This window comes from Moschus berezovskii, chromosome 6, assembly GCF_049115385.1.
Source record: "Moschus berezovskii isolate FMDL1 chromosome 6, NW_MosBer_1.0, whole genome shotgun sequence".
In the NCBI taxonomy this organism is placed as follows: Eukaryota; Metazoa; Chordata; class Mammalia; order Artiodactyla; family Moschidae; genus Moschus; species Moschus berezovskii.
The window spans coordinates 41,758,379-41,777,566 of NC_142465.1; the positions used below are offsets into that span (position 1 = coordinate 41,758,379).

A 19,188-nucleotide genomic window follows, 5' to 3' on the forward strand; every position below is an offset into this window, starting at 1 on the left:
AATCTTGATTCCAGCTTGTGCTTCTTCCAGCCCAGCATTCCTCATGATGTACTCTGCATAGAAGTTAAATAAGCAGGATGACAATATACAGCCTTGATGTACTCCTTTTCCTATTTGGAACCAGTCTGTTGTTCCATGTCCAGTTCTAACTGTTGCTTCCTGACCTGCATACAGGTTTCTCAAGAGGCAGGTCAAGTGGTCTGGGATTCCCATCTCTTTCAGAATTTTCCACAGTTTACTGTGATCCACACAGTCAAAGGCTTTGGCATAGGTCAATGAAGCAGAAATAGATGTTTTTCTGGAATTCTATTGCTTTCTCCATGATCCAGAGGATGTTGGCAATTTGATCTCTGGTGCCTCTGCCTTTTCAAAAACCTGCTTGAACATCTGGAAGTTCACGGTTCACGTATTGCTGAAGCCTGACTTGGAGAATTTTGAGCATGCCTTTACTAGCATGTGAGATGAGTGCAATTGTGCGGTAGTTTGAGCATTATTTGGTATTGCCTTTCTTTGGGGTTGGAATGAAAACTGAGGCCTATGGCCACTGCTGAGTTTTCCAAATTTGCTGGCATATTGAGTGCAGCACATTCACAGCATCATCCTTCAGGATTTGAAATAGCTCAACTGGAATTCCATCCCCTCCACTAGCTTTGTTCGTAGTGATGCTCTCTAAGGCCCACTTGACTTCACATTCCAGGATGTCTGGCTCTAGGTGAGTGATCACACCATCGTGATTATCTTGGTGGTAAAGATCTTTCTTGTACAGTTTTTCTGGGTACTCTTGCCACCTCTTCTTAATATCTTCTGCTTCTATTAGGTCCATACCATTTCTGTCCTTTATTGAGCCCATCTTTGCATAAAATGTTCCCCTGATATCTCTAATTTTCTTGAAAAGATCTCTTGTTTTTCCTATTCTGTTGTTTTCCTCTATTTCTTTGCATTTATCCCTGAGGAATAATCTTATCGTATCCCTAAGGAATAATTCTTATCTCTCCTTGCTATTCTTTTGAACTCTGTATTCACATGCCTATATCTTTCCTTTTCTCCTTTGCTTTTTGCTTTTCCTCTTTTCACAGCTATTTGTAAAGCCTCCTCAGCCATTTTGCTTTTTTGTATTTCTTTTCCATGGGGAAGGTCTTGATACCTGTCTCCTGTACAATGTCATGAACCTCTGTCCATAGTTCATCAGGCAATCTATCTATCAGATCTAGTCCCTTAAATCTATATCTCACTTCCACTGTATAATCATAAGGGATTTGATTTAGGTCATATCTGAATGGTCTAGTGGTTTTCCCTACTTTCTTCAATTTAAGTCTGAATTTGGCAATAAGGAGTTCATGATCTGAGCCACAGTCAGCTCCCAGTCTTGTTTTTGCTAACCGTATAGAGCTTCTCCATCTTTGGCTGCAAAGAATATAACCAATCTGATTTCGGTGTTGACCATCTGGTGATATCCATGTGTAGAGTCTTCTCTTGTGTTGTTGGAAGAGGGTGTTTGCTATGACCAGTGCCTTCTCTTGGAAAAACTCTATTAGCCTTTGTCCTGCTTCATTCTGTGCTCCAAAGCCAAATTAGCCTGTTACTCCAGGTGTTCTTGACTTCCTACTTTTGCATTCCAGTCCCCTATAATGAAAAGGACATCTTTTTTTTGGATGTTAGTTCTAAAAGGTCTTATAGGTCTTCATAGAACTGTTCAACTTCAGGTTCTTCAGCGTTACTGGTTGGGGCATAGGTTTCAGTTATTACTGTGATATTGAATGGTTTGCCTTGGAATGCATTCCAGTCCCCTATAATGAAAAGGACATATTTTTTGAGTGTTAGTTCTAAAAGGTCTTGTAGGTCTTCATAGAACCGTTCAACTTCAGCTTCTTCAGTGTTACTTTTTGGGGCATAGGTTTGGATTACTGTGATATTGAATGGTTTGCCTTGGAAACAAACAGAGATCATTCTATTGTTTTTGAGATTGCATCCAAGTTCTGCATTTTGGACTCTTTTGTTGACCACGATGGCTACTTCATTTCTTCTAAGGGATTCCTGCCCACAGTAGTAGACATAATGGTCATCTGAGTTAAAGTCACCCATTCCAGTTCATTTTAGTTCACTGATTCCTAGAATGTCTACATTCATTCTTGCCAACTCCTGTTTGACCACTTCCAATTTGCCTAGATTCATGGACCTAACCTTCCAGGTTCCTATGCAATGTTGCTCTTTACAGCATTGGACCTTGCTTCTATCACCAGTCATATCTACAACTGGGTATTTTTCTGCTTTGGCTCCATCCCTTCATTCTTTCTGGACTTATTTCTCCACTGATCTCAAGTTTTATATTGGAGACCTACCAACCTGGGGAGTTCCTCATTCAGTATTCTATCATTTTGCATTTTCATACTGTTCATGGGGTTCTGAAGGCAAGTATCCTGAAGTGGTTTGCCATTTGCTTCTCCAGTGGACCACATTCTGTCAGATCTCTACACCATGAATCGCCCGTCTTGGGTGGCCCCACACGGCATGGCTTAGTTTCATTGAGTTAGACAAGGCTGTGGTCCATGTGATCAAATCAACTAGTTTTCTGTGACGATGATTTCAGTATGTCTGCCCTCTGGATGCCCTCTCACAATGCCTACCATCTTATTTGGGTTTCTCTTACCTTGGTTGTAGGGTATCTCTTCATGGCTGCTCCAGCAAAGTGCAGCTGCTGCTCCTTACCTTGGCCGCCCCTCCTGACCTTGAACATGGAGTAGCTCCTCTCGGCCCTCCTGCACCCGCTCAGCCGCTGCCACTTGGACATGGGGTTGCTCCTCTCGGCCACTGCCCTGATCTCAGGCGTGGGGTAGCTCTTCTTGACCACGCTTCTGCACATGGTCAGTCACATAGCCAGCGTTGCCTAACTCAGATGACCATATATCTACTACTGTGGGCAGGAATCCCTTAGAAGAAATGGAGTAGCCATCATGGTCAACAAAAGAGTCCGAAATGCAGTATTTGGTTTCAATCTCAAAAATGACAGAATGATCTCTGTTCTTTTCCAAGGCAAGCCATTCAATATCACAGTAATCCAAGCCTATGCCCCAACCAGTAACGCTGAAGAAGCCGAAGTTGAATGGTTCTATGAAGACCTATAAGACCTTTTAGAACTAACACCCAAAAGAGATGTCCTTTACATTATAGGGGACTGAAATGCAAAACTAGGAAGTCAAGAAACACCTGGAGTAACAGGCAAATTTGAGCTTGGAATATGGAATGAAATAGGGCAAAGGCTAATAGAGTTTTGCCAACAGAACGCACTGGGCATAGGAAACACCTTCTTCCAACAACACAAGAGAACACTCTACACATGGACATCACCAGATGGTCAACACTGAATTCAAATTGATTATATTTTTTGCAGCCAAAAATGGAGAAGTTCTATACAGTTAGCAAAAACAAGACCAGGATCAGACTGTGGCTCAGATCATGAACTCCTTATTGCCAAATTCAGACTTAAATTGAAGAAAGTAGGGAAAACCACTAGGCCATTCAGATATGACATAAGTCAAATCCCTTATGATCCCTTATCAAATCTCACTTTCCTTATGGAAGTGAGAAATAGATTTAAGGGACTAGATCTGATAGATAGAGTGCCTGATGAACTATGTACGGAGGTTCATGACATTGTACAGGAGACAGGGATCAAGTCCTTCCCCATGGAAAAGAAATGCAAAAAAGCAAGATGGCTGTATGGGGAGGTCATACAAATAGCTGTGAAAAGAAAAGTGAAAAGCAAAGGAGAAAAGGAAAGATATAAGCATCTGAATACAGAGTTCAAAAGAATAGCAAGAAGTGATAAGAAAGCCTTCCTCAGTGAAGAAAGCAAAGAAATAGAGGAAAACAACAGAACAGGAAAGACTAGAGATCTCTTCAAGAAAATTAGAGACACCAAGGGAACACTTCATGCAAAATGGGCTCGATAAAGGACAGAAATGGTATGGACCTAACAGAAGCAGAAGATATTAAGAAGAAGTGGCAAGAATACACAGAAAAACTGCACAAAAAATATCATCATGACCACGATAATCACGATGTTGTGATCACTCACCTAGAGCCAGACATCCTGGGATGTGAAGTCAAGTGGGCTATAGAAAGCATCACTATGAACAAAGCTAGTGGAAGTGATGGAATTCCAGTTGAGCTATTTCAAATCCTGAAAGGTGATGCTATGAAAGTGCTGCACTCAATATGCCAGCAAATTTGGAAAACTCAGCAGTGGCCACAGGACTGAAAAAGGCCAGTTTTCATTCCAATCCCAAAGAAGGACAATGCCAAAGAATGCTCAAACTACTTCACAATTAAACTCAATCTCAAACTACATCTCACACGCTGTAAAGTCATGCTCAAAATTCTCCAAGCCAGGCTTCAGCAATACGTGAACCGTGAACTTTCTGATGTTCAAGCTGGCTTTAAAAAAAAAGAGGAACCAGAGATCAAATTGCCAACATTCACTGGATTATGGAAAAAGCAAGAGAGTTCCAAAAAAACATCTATTTCTGCTTCATTGACTATGCCAAAGCCTTTGACTGTCTGGATCACAATAAACTGGAAAATTCTGAAAGAGATAGGAATACCAGACCACCTGACCTGCCTCTTGAGAAACCTGTATGCGGCCAGGAAGCAACTGTTAGAACTGGACATGGAACAATAGACTGGTTCCAAATAGGAAATGGAGTACGTCAAGGCTGTATATTGTCATCCTGATTATTTAACTTATATGCAGAGTACATCATGAGAAACGCTGGGCTGGAAGAAGCACAAGCTGGAATCAAGATTGCCAGGAGAAATATCAATGACCTCAGATATCAGATGATACTACCCTTATGGCAGAAAGTGAAGAGGAACTAAAAAGCCTCTTGGTGAAAGTGAAAAAGGAGAATTAAAAAGTTGGTTTAAAGCTCAACATTCAGAAAACTAAGATCATGGCATCTGGTCCCATCACTTCATGGGAAATAGATGGGGAAATAGTGGAAACAGTGTCAGGCTTTATTTTCGGGGCTCCAAAATCACTGCAGATGCTGATTGCAGCCATGAAATTAAAAGACGCTTACTCCTTGGAAGGAAAGTTATGACCAACCTAGATAGCATATTAAAAAGCAGAGACATTACTTTACCAGCAAACGTCCGTCTAGTTAAGGTTATGGTTTTTCCAATGGTCATGTATGGATGTGAGATTTGGACTGTGAAGAAAGCTGATTGCCGAAGAATTGATGCTTTTGAACTGTGGTGTTGGAGAAGACTCTTGAGAGTCCCTTGGACAGCAAGGAGATCCAACCAGTCCATTCTAAAGGAGATCAGTCCTGGGTGTTCATTGAAAGGACTGATGCTAAAACTGAAAGTCCAATACTTTGACCACCTCATGTGAAGAGTTAAATCATTGGAAAAGATTCATGCTGGGAGGGATTGGGAGCAGAAGGAGAAGGGGACGACAGAGGGTGAGATGGCTGGATGGCATCACCAACTCGATGGACATGAGTTTGAATGAACTCCAAGAGTTGGTGATGGACAGGGCGGTCTGGCGTGCTGCAATTCATGGGGTTGCAAAGAGTCGGACATGACTGAGCGACTGAACTGAAGTGACTTATCATGCATACACATGAATAAAAAAAATAGAAAGATTCATACATACTGACAACTCCCCAATGAAAACAGTATGAGAAAGAAGATGGAGAAAGAAACTTAGGATCTAACCACAATTATTCACGTTTACACGTTCAGTTCTGGCCAAGATGTTTATGTTCATCTTCTCTGACTTCTGATTTCATGATCATAGTTCACTTTTAAGCTATAATGTAGAGTTGAGTGCTAATTTACTGCCTCTCTAAAGACCTTCATTTACATGATTATATGCTATACTCTAAAGATAGGTAATTTTTCTCATCTTTTCCCTTTCTTAACTCAGCTTTTTAACACCATTTGTAACACCATTTGTAGAATCTGAGTTTGTCATTAAAAAAATACTCTTTCAGGAAACTGTCCAATTTATAAGTTAAAGTACATAAAACATGTATTACTCAGATTTTATAGAATTGTTTTGTCTGTATTTGACTACAATAAATTTTGCCACCATTTATTGTCATTGATTGTAGATCACCCTAGACAAATGGTTTCCCTCCTGGTCCAGGGGCTTGCAGATAATAGCCACACATACATGCACACACACACCCTGTTGAGTAAGATAATCACAATTGTATAAAATTACTTTCCAGAATCCATTTCAAATCTCTGAAATTTTAAATTACTATTATATCCTCTTCCTTGCAAACTAGTGATTAGGAAAGAAGAATGTATATGCAATGTGTCATACATTCTATTTTTAACATTCATTGAAAAACAAGGCAAAACTCATTAATTTAAGTGAAAGGAAAATTTCCATGCCATTGTTGATTCTCAAAAGAACACAAAACCTTCATTTAAATTCAAAAGACAATATAAAGTGAAGTTTTATCCATTACATTCATATTTTTTACTACCTTATTACCTATTTAGATCATTTATGTATTTTCTCTTTTCCTGTTATTTACAGGAAAACAGTAATCATGGGGTATAGTTTTCTGTAGTACTCACTTTGAGACAAGGCTTTACATGTGTTCCCAAAATTTAATGAGGGCAGTTTTCACATATTTGGGGTACATTATATTCTAATGTTAAGAGCATAAGTTCTGAAGTAAAAATGTCAGCGTTTCAAACTTGGCTCCATCCCTTTTCAGCTATATAAATTTGAGACATTATATTTAATATCTCTGGGCTCCCGTTTCCTTATTTACAATCTAGATAAAATATTATCTAAATCAAAGCACATTTTAAAAGAATTAAATGAATGCATTTGTGTAAAGCAAATGGAAAAGTACTTAGCATATCCATTCCGTTCAGTCACTCAGTCGTGTCCGACTCTTTGCAACTCTGTGGACTGTAGCCTACCAGGCTTCTCCATCCATGGGATTCTCCAGGCAAGAATACTGGAGTGGGTTACCATTTCCTTCTCCAGGGGATCTTCCCGACCCAGGGATCGAACCCAGGTCTCCCTAAATGTTAGTTATATTTTTATTATTTGTATATAACGTTGCATCTTTACTAAATATAATATTCTGTGTAGACAAACAGTTTTTAGAGATTTAAGTTTTTCTTGGGTATAATATCTTGAACAAGAGGTGTAACTAGGACAGTGAATGTGGACTAAGAACAGAAAAAAAAATGAAAAATACAAAATAAAGAAATCACCAAACTAAATCTGAAGAAAAAATGAATGGCAATCCAGAAAATTGGGAAAAACTACAGCTGAGAAGGGAGAAAAGCTACCAAAAAGATCCAGAATGAAAGTGTGGGTAGCAGGGTAAGGAGTGGTGGCAGGGAAGGGGGAAGGCAGGGAGTCGGAGAGCCAAGAGATGGAGTCAGAGTGGGAGGGGCACAGACTTGTGTGCACCGCAGCTCTCACTGACCTGTAGGGGTGGAGAGAGGTGGACCACTGCAAAGAACTGGACCTGAACCTTCAGGTCCAGCAGCTGCCACTCTGTGAGATCATTAAGAGGCAAGAAGTCAAGGCCCGATGCAGTAAGGATGGAGAGCAACATGCAGAACCTGGGCTGGCTAGTCACAGCATAGGGCTGCAGCCAAGGAGGATTCTATAACCTCAGGGAGCTGTTCAAAGAGAGTGGCCACATCCCTGGACCCACTACTTCTTCAGGGAAGACTTTGTGGATCGCAGTTTCTATGGCATCAAGACAGTCCAGCTCTTGGAATTTAAGCTTGGCCATCCTGACACATTACCCTGATCCCAAGCAACCAGACGGTCTCCAGATTGCCCAGGCCTATAGCTTCTCTGCTGCGCACTGACACAATGTGGCCCCATGACCATGGAGCACTACTGCCCTGATATCTTTGACTACCTCAGCCTATTAGCCATCATGGATGACAGATCCAAGATGACTGACCCAAAGCAAGATGTGCCTCTTGACTGCCTGTGTGTGAATTGCTCAGTCAGACCCTCAAGACACAGCAGGCCTGTGTATGAACCCCCGTGGGACTGGTTACCTATTTGGCAGTGATGTGATTGCCCAGTTCCAGGCTGCAGGACATTGACATGATCTGAGCCCTCCCACTGGTGACAGGTTACAAGTGGCACTTCAGTGAGACGGTCCTCACTGTTCGGTTGTCACACAGCTACTGCTGCTGCTGCTGCTAAGTCACTTCAGTCGTGTCCAACTCTGCGAGACCCCATAGATGGTAGCCCACCAGGCTCCACCGTCTCTGGGATTCTCCAGGCAAGAACACTGGAGTGGTAGAGCTGTGGAAATGTGGCAGCCATCTTAGAGCTGAATGGGCATCTTCAGGAAAGTTTCAGCATCTTCAAGGCCCCTCCCCAAGAATCACAGGGCATCCCCTTCAAGAAGCCAAGGGCTGAATACGTTCTGCGAGTCTTTGGGCCCCTGACCCTTTTGAAGCTCCTCTGGCCCTCAAACCACTATTGACTCTGCCCTCTTCTCCAGGTGGAAGCTGGGTGTTAAGGATGGGCACTGTCCCCAGCTCAACTCTCCCACTGTAAGAGGGCACTTCGAGGAGGAGAATTTTCTCTGGAGGGCCTCAGAGCCTCAGCTCCAGACTTCTTTCCTTTCTCCCCACTTGAACCATGAAGATTCCAATAATATTTTTTGTTTTTAATTATTTTCATTTTTGTTTTTAGATCGAAATTTTTAGAAAAGAAGAAAAATTTATGACTGATTAAATTAAAAACTGAGACAATCTGACGAAAAATATCAGGTAAATAATAGTTCAGAAGTTAATACAGAAAATTATAAAAATGTGATTCAATGAATATAATTTAGATAACACCATTCTATTCCATATTTCTTTCTGATCAGGGTCCCTGCTCTAAGTTTCCCTATCATGTAGCTTACTTGAGTTATTTCTGGTAACCTATGTTATTATATCTCAATCAGTCTATCAGATGGGTTTATTTAACATTTATTTCATATTAGGGGATATATATTTCAATCATCAACTTCATGATAAACCTTGAAAAGAAGGGTACACACTCCTAGATATGAATTTAGAGGATCTCTTCAGTGCTTACATCTACTTACATATTCTGGTCTAGAATCAATTTCAGTGTCCACCTCCAATGAACTTTACCCCTACAACAACATATTTGATGACTATATGACATTCATCACGCTCTCATCTTTGCAGTTGATGAAAATGTGTGTATGATCAAAGAATGAATGATTTCCTTACATTTAGTGCATGTGTAATGTTTGAGTATACAGTTTTACAGATGACTGCTTGTACGATGCAGTGTTGAAGTGTTTCAAAGCCCCTTAATGGGCAACAAGTTGGTTCCCAACTGCCTATTTTTAAAAATACAAACGTAATATCAAGATTCTTCTTAAGGTAACTTCTATACCCAAATCTAATATGCATATCCACCTGCATCATTTCTCAAAATGCAGTTTTCTTCAGGCTGGGAATTTTGTGATTGCAATGATGCTTTTTAACTCAAGTGAGTTTTTAGGGGGAAATAAAAAAAGTTCTTCTCTGGAGCACACACTATGGCAGACTGGAATTCAATTTCTGACATAATATCGGAGGCTGAGGGCTGAAGTTTGCACTGCTTTACAACAATGTTCACTAGTTTACAGACTTTTGACACCTATACTAGAAAAAAAATTGCTTTTGCAGAAAAAAACAAGAGAAAAACCATATCCTTACAAAAAAAAAAAAATTACCAAAGCTGGCACGGCGACATGCATAAAAATGTAGACTTCATTTGTACATAGAGTCCTAAGATTAGGTTCTGGATTCAAGAGAAAAACTCTTTATTGCTCTACATAAATTATAAAGATAATCCTGAGAAAGGACAGCTAGCATAAACCAAAGCAAAGAACAAGAGCTTTGGAATAACATAACCCTAGGCTCACATCAGCTTTTTAAATTAGTTTTTGTTGGAGCGTAGTTGATTTAAAATGTCATGTTAGTTTCATGTGTTCAGCAAATCAGTTTTATTTAGATCCTATTCCCATATAGGTTATTACAGAGTAATGAGTAGAGTTCCCTGTGCTATACTGTAGGTTTTTCTTAGTTACCTTTTTATATATAGTAGTATGTATATGTCAATCCCAATCTCCCAATTTATCCCCCTGCCCCCTAGGCTTACATCTTAACTGGAATTTTTATTTCTCCTAGGAGCCTTAGTTTTTCTTCTTTCACAAAAAGCACTTCACAAAGTATATTGCTCCTTACCCAGAGTGCTGTGCAGCATTTCCCCTACTCACCTGTTAGGATGGAGAAACTCTATAAGGCTCTAGGTTTACTGGAAGGGAATTTAATTCAAGCTTCTGCCTCCATATGTAAGGAGTCATTTTCTACATCCTTGTGGGTACTAAAATTCTAGTACAAAAGACTAGAGGCGCAGGGGTGGGATCTGACAAAGAGATGAACTGGGTTCTTGGCAGATGGGATGACCAGGGCCCTGGGACTCTTGGGACAAATTATAGAAGCATATAGCATTCAAAAATAATACACTAATTGTCACTCTCCCTGCTTATTTAACTTATATGCAGAGTACATCATGAGGAATGCTGGGCTGGAAGAAGCATAGGCTGGAATCAGGATTGCTGGGAGAAATATCAATAACCTCAGATATGCAGATGACACCACCCTTATGGCAGAAAGTGAAGAGGAACTCAAAAGCCTCTTGATGAAAATCAAAGAGGAGAGTGAAAAAGTTGGCTTGAAGATCAACATTCAGAAAGCTAAGATTATGGCATCTGGTCCCATCACGTCATGGGAAATAGATGGGAAACAGTGGAAACAGTGTCAGACTTTATTTTGGGGGGCTCCAAAATCACTGCGGATGCTGATTGCAGCCATGAAATTAAAAGACCCTTACTCCTTGGAAGGAAAGTTATGACCAACCTAGATAGCATATTAAAAGGCCAGAGACATTACTTTGCCAACCAAGGTCCGTCTAGGCAAGGCTATGGTTTTTCCAGTGGTCATGTATGGATGTGAGAGTTGGACTGTGAAGAAAGCTGATCGCTGAAGAATTGATGCTTTTGAACTGTGGTGCTGGAGAAGACTCTTGAGAGTCCTTTGGACTGCAAGGAGATCCCACCAGTCCATTCTAAAGGAGATCAGTCCTGGGTGTTCATTGGAAGGACTGATGCTAAAGCTGAAAGTCCAATACTTTGGCCACCTCATGCGAAGAGTTGACTCACTGGAAAAGACTCTGATGCTGGGAGGGATTGGGGGCAGAAGAAGGGGATGACAAAGAATGAGATGGCTGGATGGCATCACCGACTCGAAGGACATGAGTTTGAGTGAACTTCGGGAGTTGGTGATAGACAGGGAGGCCTGGTGTGCTGTGATTCATGGATTGCAAAGAATTGAACACGACTGAGCGACTGAACTGAACTGAACTGAACTGTGACTTGCATTATATTAATTATTATGGGAAGATTTTTAAGTTTAACTTGCAAGAGATATTTTTTCCTATCAAATATTTGTATTTTGGTAAAGTGTGCTGACAATTAAATGGTGTCTTAGTTATGGTTGTGCTTTTCTAGTAATGCAAGGACCACATTCCTTAGTTTATTTTTGAGGAGCTGCTATACTATTTCATATCTATGGAAGAGTGTTGGCTTCTTGAGATACTAACTAGCTCTTAAGGCAATTCTAACCCCCTATGTGGATCTCATAGATACCACATTACCAACTGAATCAACCAACACATAAATACCCATGCCCTATGTATTATGAAGATTGAGGTTAAAATTGCTATGTTTTCAGTACCTGCATGTACCCAGTGCAAGAGTAGAAATGTAATGGAAACATAACCCAGACATTTATATTCTCTGCTTCATCATTGATAGTTACCTGGGTCTATTTTATTTGAATTTGTGCTTGTATAAAATGGAAATCTGGTTTAGAATATGCAATAAGGTGATCTTAGTGTTAATATTTTGGCTTCCTTATCCCTGTTTTTACTTGAGAAACATAGGAGGTGATAGGTGGGACTAGTGTGCTTCAGGTGTGTTACAGGCTGGTTCTCCTAAGGCAAGAAGACAGTCAAGTCCAAACACAAACCAAGTTCAAGAACCAGACAGCTCAGCCCTGATTTTGGGTTTCCAAACTAACGTATAACCTAAAAGTGCCAGATTCAGATAGGAACAAGGGAGACAGCTTAATGTTAGAAAATGGACCAAGAGTAGATTATGGATAATTTAAAAGCTAGCAAGGATCTATCTTAGATTTTAATACAGATGTTGGCCTACGAAAGAGTGGGGCCATATTTTGGGCCAAAAGTATCAGTGGGGAAAAGACACTGACTTTAAAATACTAAACATCTGATTAATAAAAGGATAGTAGATTTAAAACTAAAAAACCCCAAATGTGACCTTCTGCTCTACTTCTCTTAGTTATAAACATAGATCATTTTCATAGGTTATTTGTACTTTAGTGTCTGTAATTCTAAAGCCAAAATAATAAACTAACTTTTGCAACGTTGTGAGGCTAAAATGGGATGATGCAGTCTGTAATGGTGCTCAGTAAATTATTTTATCTATTTATTTGTAATTTTTTTATTTCTCAAATTGACTGATTTTTTTATAATAAACAATAAAGATATTAAGCACATATACTATTTTCATCAATTGTTGAAGCAAAATTTGTCCTGTAAAAAAGAGAACTGAATTTGACCACAATTATATTGACTCTTCTATTATTGCATCTTTTAGTTTAGGGCAGTGGTTCTCAACCTTGATGAACAGTAGAATTATTATATGAGCTTTTAAAAAATGTCCATGACCAAGTACTCCACCAGAATAATAAATTCAGAACTTGAGATGGGATCCAGCCAACAGTATTTTTTAAAAGCTTTACAAATTTTTTCAATGTAAAATAAGGACTAACAACTATATTTAAGGACACTGATCCATGAACCGAGGAGATAATCTACTTGTCTTAGCTGGGCTGGTCTACATGGTTTTCTCAACAATGCCTTATTTTGAAAAATCACCTAATAAAGGATAAGCATCAGGAAAGAAAGCTCTAACTGTGTGAAATTCACTTTGGAAAATGTTATGCCATCTGATGTTACCAAACCTCATGAGGTACCAAGACTGGCAAATTCTTCTGATATTACATTAAAACTGCATTCTTTTCTCATTTTTGCAAAAGAAGCTTACAAAGTACTCATGTTGTATATATTTTACCACAGAACTAGCAAAAATTCAGCTAAGCTATGCAAAGAAAAATTCTTAATCTACACATATTTTCTAAAGAAATAAGATATTTTTAGATGTGTAACTCTTTTGGCAAACATATACACAGCATCAATCTACAGCCATCTTTTTCCATTCAATACACAGACAACATTCAAATAGATCCATTTTCTACCTTTCAATACCATCAGAAACTCTGTGTGAAGAAGGACTTATTTGCCTTATAAATTATGAGCATAATATGCATATGCCATCGCTTAATGACCAGAGGACTTGCTTTCCTCCTTGAACACAAGCTGAGGCTGAACAATGAGAGAGGCACTAACAGTTCCCCAGACAATTTGGAGTAAGTGGGCCCTCCTGCATAAACCACTGAAAGAAAGCTGTTTGGAATGCTTAAGAAAAACCCAGCTGGGAGAGGTGACAGAGGGGGCCACCAAGGTAGACTAGTAACTGTGTTTTGGGTGAGAGATCAAGGCATGAAAAATAACCTTTCTGCATAAATATAATCCTCTGGGTCAATGTTATTCGAAACTGGTCTATTATAGATAGTGTTTTAATAACTGTTGCCAGTTGAAGTACAGAAATTGAAAGTTAGCACTTAGAAACTTTACAGAAATTTGACAAAGTCATCTTATACCTGTTAAATCTAATAACAAAAATTTGGCTTGTATTTTGTATGTCTTTTCTCATTTCATTTTTCTTATAATTACTTGTAATTATATTGATGTATGGACAAAAACCATCACAATATTGTAAAGTAATTATCCTCCAATTAAAATGATTTTTAATTAAAAAATAATTACTTGTAGTTATATTTTACAGAAAAATGTCAGTGAATGACAGATTGAAAATAAAAAATAAAATGGCTCCTTTATCACAGATAGTTCCAGAAGCACTGTTATTCTTTACTTCAAAAGGAAATTTCGTAAAATTATTTTGCTTAAACTACAATGTTGAAATGAGACATAGACTTAAAATATGTAGTCATAAATCCATCACATAACTCTTGAACTTTAAATTTTTAAAAAATGTCATTTATCCTGATCATTTTCTTTACTAAATTTAAATATAAATTTAAACCCTAAATTGTATGGATATAAACAGGGCAGATATACCAGATTAAATTAGACAACGTAAAGTAGTGTAGTCTTCAGCAGAACATACATGGCCTTTCTGATCTGGTCCCTGGCTATCTTCACATCCTCCTCTCTTACCTTTACTCCTTATGTCTGTGGAACTAAAGCTATAGTCACCTAGAAACAGATTTTAGTTGTTTAGGCTTTCTTTCAAAAATTTTTTAAATAACAAAAAATGTTCTAAGTTCACCCAACTTAAGGGAAATACAGTTATTTATCTGATTCAAATAGCTATAAAGTAAAAATATACCAATTGTGTAGAAAGATTTTACCTGACAGTTATACCAGAAAGCAATATCTTCTATTATAACCTATATAGAAAATACTATAGTGTGATTGTTAAATGCTTTATAATATGGGGATTCAAATAAATGGCTGCAAATTCTTTGACCCTCTTGTATGAAGAGATGGGGTTTAAGATCCTTTTCCTTCCATTAGAACTATGTGAATTAAGAGAATATGAAGAAAGTGACCTTCTATGACATTTGAGGCTAATTCAGGAAAGTCAAGGCAGCTTCTATCTGTTTTTTTGGAACTCTTGTTCTTGGGTCTTTTTCTCTGTGGAGACTTCCTTTAGGAACCAGCCTTTCTATTGGGAGAAAGAAGCACAGGCAACCTAAAGAATTCATGTAGTGATTCTTAGTATCTACAAGGTAATTGGGTTCCAGGAGACCCCTGGTCCCCAAATCCATGTATGTTCAAGTCCTTTATATAAAATGGGTGGTAAAATGGTCCTCCCTGTCCCCAGGTTCCATACACATCTATGGCTCAGCCTATAGAGTATATCTGGAAATGACAGGCCAACTTTGTAGGTATTCTGACTGAACCCAGCTTTAAAACCACCTCTGCCTTGATGGTACATGTCAGTGAAAGAAACTCCAGGTGACTCCAACTCCCAGCTATTTAAAGCACCCACAACTTTTCCAAACTTCCCACGTGAGTACCTAGCTTCTTGAAGCCTAGTCAAGCCCTCCCTGCTTTTCTTCTTTGGCTTACCTGTTTTTTCAGATTTTCTGGTATATAACCAGCACTTTAAAAATGCATCTTGTATTGGTTGATCATGAAATATGTTAGGTTCTATGGCCTCCCTATGGTTTTGATTCCTGGTTTATACACAAGCCAATAGTGTTCTACACTGCCACACAATGAATTACACTGCTTAATGAAAAGACCAGTAAACACAGATTTACTGCACACAATACCTGTTCGCTTACCCACTCTTAGCTGTAATGTCTCTTGAAAAGTCATTGACACTTTCCAAACAATTCTTTCTTTTGATATAGTGACCTTTATTTCCTCAAGCACATAGAGCAAATGAGCATAAAAATAATATTTCAACTTTGTAGTTTTTGGGGAAACATGAATTTTCATGTGACTCATTTATTAGTCATCAAATATCGGAACAAATTTGAACTGTGCACCATGCTTGAATAAACTAAAAGCATTTTATTTTGCCTAAGTATGCCTGGTCAAAAAGATGGAGAGGTAACATTTTTGGTGACTTTTCACTCTATGTACTAAGTAAACTTTATTATCTTTCCAAGTGCTCGCATCTACAGCTATTATTTTGACTAAAGATATCTTTCTATGCTATAACTCACTTATTTTATTTGTTTATTTATTTGACTGTGCTGGGTCTCCATTGCGGTGGGTGGGTACTTCCTTGCGGCCTGCAGGTGTTCTCTGTCTTTGGCACACAGAGGCTTCTCCTGTTGAGGAGCACAGGCGCCAGGGTGCAGGGACTCAGTAGTTGTGATGTGTGGGCTTAGTTACCATACACCTTGTGGGATCTTTAGTTCCCTGACTAGGAATTGAACCTGGGTCCCTGTATTGGAAGGTAGGTCCTTAACCACTGGGCCACTAGGGAAGTCCCTATGCTATAACTTTAGATTTTAAGTGCAGTCCGAGTGCAAGATAACCATGATTCTCTAAATTGTTAAAAGACATTAATAAAAAAAAATTGTTCAGAGGGAAGAATGTACCTTACAAAGAACAACTACCTTCAACAGTCCATCAACCAATACCTGCCATCATATCTTTTCCTGCTCTTGTGGGTATGGTAAATCTTCATGTCATTACTTTTTATGCAAAACTATTTTATGATCTTAAATTTCATGTTAATTATTTATATAATGACATAACAGTTGAAGAATATTTTGATTGTTCAATTAAAATATTTATTTACCTGCAGACATTTTGGAGGTATTCTCGGTTGGGATGAAATTCATCATAATTTTTTCAATAAAATTGATGAAAAATGCTTTCTCATATAATAACTTTTCACTTACCAGCAGGGTTTTGAGAAACAAATTAAGGTTGTTAAACAAGATAAGGTCCATTATGGAAGCTTGGCTGACAAACTCCAAAATTATTCTCAGTAATGTATGAGGGAGAAAAGGGTAGAGGCAGGCAGTCCCATAAGAAGACTTCTTTAATTGCCTAGACAAGAAATCATGATGGTTTGGATGAAAGTGGCAGTAATTTGAGTATACCACTCAATGATAGTCAGATTCTGGAAAGATTTTAAAGATAACCTCATCAAGTTTTGCTGTTGAACTAGACATGGAGTGTGGGAGAAAATCAAGTCAAAAATAACTTCAAATTCAGAGATATCTATAGCTTACCTCATGCCACATAAAAAATAAACTTGAATTAGAACTAGGATCAAGGTGTTTTTTGATGTTTCTTCTGGAGTTCTGTCTACCCTTCTCCCATTATCTAAAAGGAGAGCAACTTGTATTTGATGTCTCCAAAGGTGCTTTGTGATGAGAGAGCTGGAATCCTTTTTAGTTACTGTGAATAAAAGGTCTTTTTCAGGAATTTTTGCATAAAGAACTTAAAATATATATTCTGGAACATTGAGGACCTGCAGCTGCTTTGAGGATTTGCTCCAAAGCATTCTAAATCCTTAACCACTTATTATTGAGGTCAGAAGGAGAAAAAAACATTGTTTTGATGTTCTTGCAGATTTTTTTGTTTGACTCAAAATAACTGCATTCAACTGGGAAACACACCAATTTTTACTTCTCAGTGGTGCCACCAATTGGCCAAGTTACAAACTCTGAGATCCAGATTCTTTGTCTCCAGTTTGGGTGCGTAGAATTTTTCAACTAAATATAAATCTTATAGAGCACATATAGCCTACCCAAGAGCTGTCTTCTTTACAATTTCTGAGCTGACAGAAATGTCTCAGACACTTTAATTTCAAGTTTCTAAAGACAGAAATGGTAATTCCTATTGCTCATAAAACTGGGGAAACCTTTGGATCAGTGGTTCTCTAAGTTCCTCTAGTTCTCAAACTTTTATTTGATATAATTAAATCCTTATCACTGTGTTTATGTCTTAACACTTTTTGAAGTAGATTAGGTTTTGATTATAATTTTGTAAAAAAGATTTTGAAAATAAGAAAACTAATATTTCTGAGCTTATATTATGTGTCAGGTAGTTTGATAGAATAGACATATGAAGTATCTAATTATATCCTCACAATAAGTAGGTTGTATTATTTCCTGTTTTACAGATAAGGACACTGAAATTTAAGGAGGCAAAGTCACTTGTCCAAGGTCACACAATGGTGGAGCTGGGTTTCAAACTCAAGTTTGTTTAACTCCCATATCTTTTCTATTACACCAAACTTATCAGTAACGATAGCAATTTTCATCATTTTTATTTTGCTATTAAAAATTCTATAAAAAAGAAATGAAGATAATTTGCAATTATGTATTTTTATTACTCACAAGTACCTTCATATATTTAGTAGATGATCAGACATGTGGACCTTGAATTAATTCCTAGAAGCCAGGCATTGAATTTGTCCTATTCATTCCTCCAAGGTTCTGCCAAGTATTCCTAAAGCACATTCAATTTTGGCCACAGCAATCTGGCAATGATCCCTTCCTAACACCCAGATGCTGGTGTGACATTTTTCCAATATGAAGCAACTGATTGTGTGGGGAAAGGTTAATTTTATTGCAGCTTACAAGACTAAAACACCACCAAATAAACTACATTGTATAAAAGTTTTTTGTTGTTTTTTTTTTAAAGCATAAACATTTTCTACTTGTTTTTCCCTTTTTGGCTAAGAATTGATGATTATCTACTTTTTAAGAAAAATTTCCAAAACATGAATGAAATATTAATTTAAAGTGGATTATTAAATTATTAAATAAATTAAAAAATAAATAAATAAAAGTGGAAAGTGATTTTGTTTTCAGTCGAGTGTTGACTGTATAGAGGCATGAAAGAGAAAAAAGTCAGCTAAGATCCCATTAAGACAAAATTAAAGACAGAAAGTTTATTTTTGAAAATGGTTTTGGGGGAAAAAAATCAATGAAAAATGGACCAAAACAAGGGAAAATCAAGGCAAATGGGCACTAAAAAGAGGGGCTGCTGCTACCAGGCAAGAACACTGGAGTGGGTTGCCATTTCCTTCTCCAATGCATGAAAGTGAAAAGTGAAAGTGAAGTCTCTCAGTCATGTCCGACTCTTCACAACCCCATGGACTGCAGCCTACCAGGCTCCTCTGTCCATGGGATTTTCCAGGGAAGAGTACTGGAGTGGGTTGCCATTGCCTTCTCCGAATAAAAATGTCTAGAATCATTGAATATTTATTTGGATAGAGATATTGGGGCCAATTCAAATATTACAGTTAGAGAGAACTTTCCCACATTTTAGAAATAAAGGGCGGAAAAGGATATTGCTAAAGGGAAACATGGTACAAAGATTGAAGGACTTTTATCTGTCTTTGACTAAGATTGGAAGTCATATTAATTTTACATTATAATTTGCTGTATTATGATAGTTAC

General features: G+C 38.1%; 1 pseudogene; it reads left to right on the plus strand.

Annotated features, from left to right (window-relative positions):
• The first annotated feature begins 7,874 nt into the window (after window positions 1–7,874).
• LOC129536013 (serine/threonine-protein phosphatase 4 catalytic subunit-like) lies at window positions 7,875–8,495 on the plus strand (annotated as a pseudogene).
• Window positions 8,496–19,188: the final 10,693 nt, after the last annotated feature.